Source organism: Rhinoderma darwinii (assembly GCF_050947455.1).
Source record: "Rhinoderma darwinii isolate aRhiDar2 chromosome 10 unlocalized genomic scaffold, aRhiDar2.hap1 SUPER_10_unloc_6, whole genome shotgun sequence".
Taxonomy (NCBI): Eukaryota; Metazoa; Chordata; class Amphibia; order Anura; family Rhinodermatidae; genus Rhinoderma; species Rhinoderma darwinii.
The window spans coordinates 117,534-126,965 of NW_027461836.1; positions in this window are offsets into that span (position 1 = coordinate 117,534).

Genomic DNA, 9,432 nt, shown 5'->3' on the forward strand with positions numbered 1-9,432 from the left:
ATATTAGAAGAATTGTACATATAGTTACAAGTTTACTTTCTCCGTCTTCCAGTTTTATACAATGAGGTGGAATGGCGTGCCACAGCCAAGCAGATATCACATCCCAAACTGTAGAAGATCTAGAGATGGCGACCAAGTGTTAAGACATCCACCACCTCCAACCTTTCTCCCAAATATCATCTTACATAAGGGAGAAAGAACTACAAGAACCGTTTATAAACAGCAAGAAGAGGAGGGTTGTCGCTTAGAAGATGACGAGGGCGATCTCCGCCTCTGAGAACGACCAACCCTGCCATGGCGATGTTTGCGCCGACCGTGCCTGCTCCCACCTCCAGATCTACGTTTCCTCCCTCTTCTCGACGACTCCTTTGCCGAACCTGAAACAGAAAAGATGTACAAGGCAGAAGAGTGACCAACATCACATCGATCCCCCTTGGAACCAAACACATGAGCCACATCCCTGCTCGGACTCCTCTGTTGCATTCCAGAACTGGACGGTACACTCAATAAAGGATACGGTTGTTGATGAATCTGCAGCCCTGGCTGATTCCGGTCTTCTTCCTCTCCATATCTTGTCCTCTGATAGGGGCTGAGCCATGGAGTGCCCTTACTGCAGCGCCCCTGCGGCATGTCCTCCGGAGCCGCCCCTCCCCCATTGGAGCACGGCGGGCTGGTAGCAGAAGCGCCATGCGCTGCCAGGCTGAAAACAACCAGCGGCACTACACTCTGGCCGTTGCCCGGGTGAGAAGGGGGAGGCGTGCAGCATGGGGAGGGATGCTGGACACACTGAGTGAGGTAGGGGGTACCACCTCCCCAGAGGATGTAGAAGGTGAGATAGGCCAGGCCCGACCTGTGTGCCTCCCCTGCTGAGCGGGCAGCCCTGAGAACGGGACTTGGGCTTAATCAAAAGGGAGGGCAGGTAATTCGCTGCGGCCTACCTCTGGTCTCTCCAGCCGCAGGTCCACGGGCCGTTGCAACAGCTTCACCATCTTTCTGTCTCAACAGGTCCTCCAGCCAGGTGGTGCCTTTGACTGACACACGCTGGGCCACTTGCTGTAAGAGCTCATCAGCCATGCTGGAAAGAAAAGAGACAGAAGGAATGAAAAGAAAAAATCTCCTCACGACACGGAGTGCAACTACTAGGTGTTACTGCACAGTGCCGCAGAAGTTAAAGAGGGGCCTCTGCCCTTGAACTCTACCCTATATCCCTTTCCTCCTTTAGCACCTTGGCCCAATCACGCTCCTGGGCATTTTTTCACTTATGTAACCACGTACTCCTCTTCTCTGCAGTCCCTGGCGCTCTGCCTATGCGGTTCAGCGCCATCAAAGATGTGTGTTCTCAGTCCCCCTAGAACAGATGCCATTTTCTGCTAGCGGCATTCTGCTCTGTCTGATAGAAAGGAATCCCAAGCAGGAGACCCCCCTCTATATCCATTATGTCTCTGGGGTTATTGTATCAGAACACGTTATTTAGGATTTATTGGGAAGTTCTGAGGGTAAATTAGTGATTAGTTCCATAAGACTTGCTGTAACCTCTGTCTGCTTGTTTTCTAGACCTACTGTTATCCAATGACTCACCGGATTTGCGCTTTCATTGCATTCGGTTTTGGCAGCCTTTACAACCTTTGGCAGTCCATACTCCTTTACAAAGTGCCTGAAAGCCGAAGAGTCATCAGCCATTTCAGACTGGCGTCCTGCATAATGGCCGTGTCCTTAGTAGTTTTATGTATTATTTCTTAAATAATAATTGAATGGAATCCAAGCATCCTTGTCTTTAGGTTCACATGTAGAAAACATCAGATCCTGAAGTGATCATTTCCCTTCATTTTCTGATCTCTGCCGTCAGATGGCGACATGCTGGTGTAACACAGCGTCATCTGGTAACATTGTTCAGCTTCTTGCAGGAAGATGCTGAATAGAAAGCAGCGGTACTGTCATTGCTATATATGTATTATATTAACATTTATCTTACATAAATATGTAGTAACTCCTATAAGACACTTACTAAACATAATAAACTTTATTTTCCTATATAATAAATTACAAGCCATTGGAAGGTAGGGTATCAGTATACACCCAACTGTGCACTGGAGATCAATGTGTAAAGGTATGTACAGTAGATATCATACATAATATCAAGTTATTAACATGCTGAGCCGCTGATACAAACCAGTGGATGTAAAATTTCTTTAATCCGGCATTAATGCAATTATCAAAAATTCTGGATCATTGGATGGATTTTATTTGCACCCCTAGAAGCAGTTCTATAGGAAAACAATTGGACCCATAATCTTTGTGCTCATTCTTTGCACCATGGTGATCGTGACGTCCGCAATGTAATGGGTGAGGAGTCACATGACAATGAGTCAGGTTTTTTTTTGCATCGCTGTCAGTCACATGACTCCATGCAATAAACATGAATGCAGCCAAACCTCGGCCCGGGCAGAAAGTTCTTGCTTTGCGCAATTTTTAATGTATTCATTTTGATATTTTTTCACAGATCAGTGAAATGACAGCAAAGATCATAGAGTGATCGACGTTGGTCCTCACTCTGGTGAATGTATTGAGCTACTATCAGAATATGCAGGTCAGTAGACGTCACCTCCTGATAGAGAGGAATCCCAAGCAGGAGACCCCCCTCTATATCCATTATGTCTCCAGGGTTATTATATCAAAACACGTTATTAAGGATTTATTGGGAAGTTCTGAGGGTAAATTAGTGATTAGTTCCATAAGATTTGCTCTAACCTCTGTCTGCTTGTTTTCTAGACCTACTGTTATCCAATGACTCACCGGATTTGCGCTTTGATTGCATTCGGTTTTGGCAGCCTTTACAACCTTTGGCAGTCCATACTCCTTTACAAAGTGCCTGAAAGCCGAAGTCATCAGCCATTTCAGACTGGCGTCCTGCATAATGGCCGTGACCTTAGTAGTTTTATGTATTATTTCTTAAATAATAATTGAATGGAATCCAAGCATCCTTGTCTTTAGGTTCACATGTAGAAAACATCAGATCCTGAGGTGATCATTTCCCTTCATTTTCTGATCTCTGCCGTCAGATGGCGACATGCTGGTGTAACACAGCGCCATCTGGTAACATTGTTCAGCTTCTTGCTGGAAGATGCTGAATAGAAAGCAGCGGTAATGTCATTGTGATATATGTATTATATTAACATTTATCTTACATAAATATGTAGTAACTCCTATAAGACACTTACTAAACATAATAAACTTTATTTTCCTATATAATAAATTACCAGCCATTGGAAGGTAGGGTATCAGTATAAACCCACCTGTGCACTGGAGATCAATGTGTAAAGGTATGTACAGTAGATCTCATACATAATATCAAGTTATTGACATGCTGAGCCGCTGATACAAACCAGTGGATGTAAAATTCCTTTAATCCGGTATTAATGCAATTATCAAAAATTCTGGATCATTGGATGGATTTTATTTGCACCCCTAGAAGAAGTTCTATAGGAAAACAATTGGACACATAATCTTTGTGCTCATTCTTTGCACCATGGTGATCGTGACGTCCGCAATGTAATGGGTGAGGAGTCACATGACAATGAGTCAGGTTTTTTTTTGCATCGCTGTCAGTCACATAACTCCATGCAATAAACATGAATGCAGCCAAACCTCGGACCGGCCGGAAAGTTCTTGCTTTGCGCAATTTTTAATGTATTCATTTTGATATTTTTTCACAGATCAGTGAAATGACAACAAAGATCATAGAGTGGTCGACGTTGGTCCTCACTCTGGTGAATGTATTGAGCTACTATCAGAATATGCAGGTCAGTAGACGTCACCTCCTGATAGAGAGGAATCCCAAGCAGGAGACCCCCCTCTATATCCATTATGTCTCCAGGGTTATTATATCAAAACACGTTATTAAGGATTTATTGGGAAGTTAAGGGTAAATTAGTGATTAGTTCCATAAGATTTGCTCTAACCTCTGTCTTCTTGTTTTCTAGACCTACTGTTATCCAATGACTCACCGGATTTGCGCTTTCATTACATTCGGGTTTGGCAGCCTTTACATCCTTTGGCAGTCCATAGTCCTCTACAAAGTGCCCGAAAGCCGAAGAGTCATCAGCCATTTCAGACTGGCGTCCTGCATAATGACCGTGACCTTAGTAGTTCCATGTATCCTTTCTTAAATAATATTTGAATGGAATCCAACCGTCCTTGTCTTTAGGTTCACATGTAGAAAACATCAGATCCTGAGGTGATCATTTCCCTTCATTTTCTGATCTCTGCCGTCAGATGGCGACATGCTGGTGTAACACAGCGCCATCTGGTAACATTGTTCAGCTTCTTGCTGGAAGATGCTGAATAGAAAGCAGCGGTACTGTCATTGTCATATATGTATTATATTAACATTTATCTTACATAAAAGTGTAGTAAATCCTATAAGACACTTAATAAACGTTATTTTCCTATATAATAAATGACCAGACATTGGAAGTAGGGTATCAATATACATACACCCAACTGCTGGAGATCAATGTGTAAAAGTATGTACAGTAGATTTCATACATAATATCAAGTTATTGACCTGCTGAGCCGCTGATACAAACCAGTGGATATAAAATTCCTTTAATTCTGCATTAATGAGATTATCAAAAATTCTGGATCATTGGATAGATTTTATTTGCATCCCTAGAAGCCGTTCTATAGGAAAACAATTGGAGTCATAATCTTTGTGTTCGTTCTCTGCAACATGGTGATCGTGACGTCCGCAATGTAATGGATATGGTGTCACATGACAATGGGTCAGGTCTGTTTTTGCATCGCCGTCAGTCACATGACTCCATGCAATAAACATGAATGCAGGAAAACCTCGGCCGGGAAGAAAGGTTCTTGTTTAGCGCAATTTTTTCTATATTAATTTTAATATTTTTTTTTCACAGATCAGTGAAATGACAGCAAAGATCATAGAGTGGTCGACGTTGGTCCTCATTCTGGTGGATGTATTGGGCTACTATCAGAATATGCAGATCAGTAGATGTCACCTCATTATCCCCTCGTATACCAGACCTCTTAATAACATTATTATTAATCTCTACAATCATGGGGTATGTAATGTGGATATGTGTTTCTTTTCTTAGTTTATCTATAACAATTAACTGGAAAAGCTTCACCATCTCCAAGAAGGAGAAGAACCAGGACTCTGGAGTATAGAGAGGACCATCGTGGACGGTGACGTGAGACGGTTTCATATGACCACACACCCCAAACCACAAATACACAAGATCCAGCCCTAATCTTCCATGTCAGACCTGACAAAAATAAAAGTGAGGTCAATGTGTTGCGTGTCCTAAATCACATGTATATAGATGGCAGGTAGAGAATATACAATATTCAATCCAAACACTATTAAAAGGGGATCCCCACATAAATATTAGGAAATAACCACTCCACTACCCACTCTCTGCCTCCTTAGACCTTACCCAGACAATGATGACTAATACCACAGGATTTAGCTGTTATGGTCACTACTGTCTCCATTATCATCTAAAAATGTTTTCGAAATATTAGTAGATTTTTCCTTATAGTTACAGGTTTACTTTCTCCTGTTTCCAGTTTTATACAATGAGGTGGAATGGCGCGCCACAGCCAAGCAGTTATCACATCCCAAACTGCAGAAGATCTAGAGATGGCGACCAAGTGCCAAGACATCTACCAGCTCTAACCTTTCGCCAAAAACAATCTTATATCAGGTGGGAAAGAGCTACAAGAACCGTTTATAACCAGCGAACTCTACAGCGAGGTGGAATGGCACGTCAAAGCCGAGCAGGAACATCTCAAACTGCAGAGGCTCCAGAAATACAACCAAGTGCCGAGACGTCCACCACCTCCAACCTTTCTCCCAAATATCATCTTACATCAGGGAGAAAGAACTAAAAGGAACGTTTATAAACAGAAAGAAGAGGAGAGTTGTCGCTCAGAAGTTGACAAGGGCGATCTCCGCCTCTGATAACGACCAACTCTGTTATGACGATGCTTGCGCCGACCGTGCCTGCGCCCACCTCCAGATCTACATTTCCTCCCTCTTCCCGATAACTCCTTTGCCGAACCTAAAACAGAAAAGTCGGACAAGGCAGAAGAGTGATCAACATCACATCGATCCCCCTTGGAACCAAACACATGAGCCACATCCCTGCTCGGACTCCTCTGTTGCATTCCAGAACTGGACAGTACACTCAATAAAGGATACGGTTGTTGATGAATCTGCAGCCCTGGCTGATTCAAGTCTTCATCCTCTCCATATCTTGTCCTCTGATAGAGGCTGAGCCATGAAGAGCCCTCACTGCAGCGCCCCTGCAGCATGTCCTCCGGAGCCGCCCCACCCCCATTGGAGCACGGCGGGCAGGTAGTGGTAGCGTGCAGCATGGGGAGGGATGGTGGACTCACTGAGAGGGGTAGGGGGAACCCCCCCCCCCCCAGAGGATGTAGAAGGTGAGACAGGCCGGGCCCGACCTGTGTGCCTCCCCACGCTGACAGGAAGAGCAGCCCCTGCTGAGCGGGCAGCCCTGGGAAGGGGACTTGGGCTTAATCTAACGGGAGGGCAGGTAATTTGCTGCGGCCTACCTCTGGTCTCTCCAGCCGCAGGTCCAGGGGCCGTTGCAATAGCTTCACCATCTTTCTGTCTCAACAGGTCCTCCAGCCAGGTGGTGCCTTTGACTGCCACCTGCTGGGCAACTTGCTGTAAGAGCTCATCAGCCATGCTGGAAAGAAAAGGAAAGAGACAGAAGTAAGGAAAGAAAAGAAAAAATCTCCTCACCACTCGGAGTGCAACTACTAGGTGTTACTTCATGCTGCCGCAGAAGATGAAGAAGGGTTCTGCCCTTGAACTTTACCCTATATCCCTTATGCCACTTATCCTTTAGCACCTTGGCCCAATCATGCTCCTGGTCATTTTTAAACTTATGTAACCACCTACTCCTCTTCCCTGCAGTCCCTGGCGCTCTCCCTATGCGGTTCAGCGCCATCAAAGATGTGTGTACTCAGTTCCCCCAGAGCAGACGCCATTTTCTGTTAGCGGCATTCTGCTCTGTCTGATAGAGAAGAATCCAAAGCAGGAGACCCTCCTCTATATCCATTATGTCTCCAGGGTTATTATATCAAAACACGTTATTAAGGATTTATTGGGAAGTTCTGAGGGTAAATTAGTGATTAGTTACATAAGATTTGCTCTAACCTCTGTCTGCTTGTTTTCTAGACCTACTGTTATCCAATGACTCACCGGATTGCGCTTTTATTGCATTCGGTTTTGGCAGCCTTTACAACCTTTGGCAGTCCATACTCCTTTACAAAGTGCCTGAAAGCCGAAGAGTCATCAGCCATTTCAGACTGGCGTCCTGCATAATGGCCGTGACCTTAGTAGTTTTATGTATTATTTCTTAAATAATAATTGAATGGAATCCAAGCATCCTTGTCTTTAGGTTCACATGTAGAAAACATCAGATCCTGAAGTGATTATTTCCCTTCATTTTCTGATCTCTGCCGTCAGATGGCGACATGCTGGTGTAACACAGCGTCATCTGGTAACATTGTTCAGCTTCTTGCAGGAAGATGCTGAATAGAAAGCAGCGGTAATGTCATTGTGATATATGTATTATATTAACATTTATCTTACATAAATATGTAGTAACTCCTATAAGACACTTACTAAACATAATAAACTTTATTTTCCTATATAATAAATTACCAGCCATTGGAAGGTAGGGTATCAGTATACACCCAACTGTGCACTGGAGATCAATGTGTAAAGGTATGTACAGTAGATATCATACATAATATCAAGTTATTAACATGCTGAGCCGCTGATACAAACCAGTGGATGTAAAATTTCTTTAATCCGGCATTAATGCAATTATCAAAATTCTGGATCATTGGATGGATTTTATTTGCACCCCTAGAAGCAGTTCTATAGGAAAACAATTGGACCCATAATCTTTGTGCTCATTCTTTGCACCATGGTGATCATGACGTCCGCAATGTAATGGGTGAGGAGTCACATGACAATGAGTCAGGTTTTTTTTTGCATCGCTGTCAGTCACATGACTCCATGCAATAAACATGAATGCAGCCAAACCTCGGCCCGGGCGGAAAGTTCTTGCTTTGCGCAATTTTTAATGTATTAATTTTGATATTTTTTCACAGATCAGTGAAATGACAGCAAAGATCATAGAGTGGTCGACGTTGGTCCTCACTCTGGTGAATGTATTGAGCTACTATCAGAATATGCAGGTCAGTAGACGTCACCTCCTGATAGAGAGGAATCCCAAGCAGGAGACCCCCCTCTATATCCATTATGTCTCCAGGGTTATTATATCAAAACATGTTATTAAGGATTTATTGGGAAGTTCTGAGGGTAAATTAGTGATTAGTTCCATAAGATTTGCTCTAACCTCTGTCTGCTTGTTTTCTAGACCTACTGTTATCCAATGACTCACCGGATTTGCGCTTTGATTGCATTCGGTTTTGGCAGCCTTTACAACCTTTGGCAGTCCATACTCCTTTACAAAGTGCCTGAAAGCCGAAGAGTCATCAGCCATTTCAGACTGGCGTCCTGCATAATGGCCGTGACCTTAGTAGTTTTATGTATTATTTCTTAAATAATAATTGAATGGAATCCAAGCATCCTTGTCTTTAGGTTCACATGTAGAAAACATCAGATCCTGAGGTGATCATTTCCCTTCATTTTCTGATCTCTGCCGTCAGATGGCGACATGCTGGTGTAACACAGCGCCATCTGGTAACATTGTTCAGCTTCTTGCTGGAAGATGCTGAATAGAAAGCAGCGGTAATGTCATTGTGATATATGTATTATATTAACATTTATCTTACATAAATATGTAGTAACTCCTATAAGACACTTACTAAACATAATAAACTTTATTTTCCTATATAATAAATTACCAGCCATTGGAAGGTAGGGTATCAGTATAAACCCACCTGTGCACTGGAGATCAATGTGTAAAGGTATGTACAGTAGATCTCATACATAATATCAAGTTATTGACATGCTGAGCCGCTGATACAAACCAGTGGATGTAAAATTCCTTTAATCCGGTATTAATGCAATTATCAAAAATTCTGGATCATTGGATGGATTTTATTTGCACCCCTAGAAGCAGTTCTATAGGAAAACAATTGGACACATAATCTTTGTGCTCATTCTTTGCACCATGGTGATCGTGACGTCCGCAATGTAATGGGTGAGGAGTCACATGACAATGAGTCAGGTTTTTTTTTGCATCGCTGTCAGTCACATGACTCCATGCAATAAACATGAATGCAGCCAAACCTCAGACCGGCCGGAAAGTTCTTGCTTTGCGCAATTTTTAATGTATTCATTTTGATATTTTTTCACAGATCAGTGAAATGACAACAAAGATCATAGAGTGGTCGACGTTG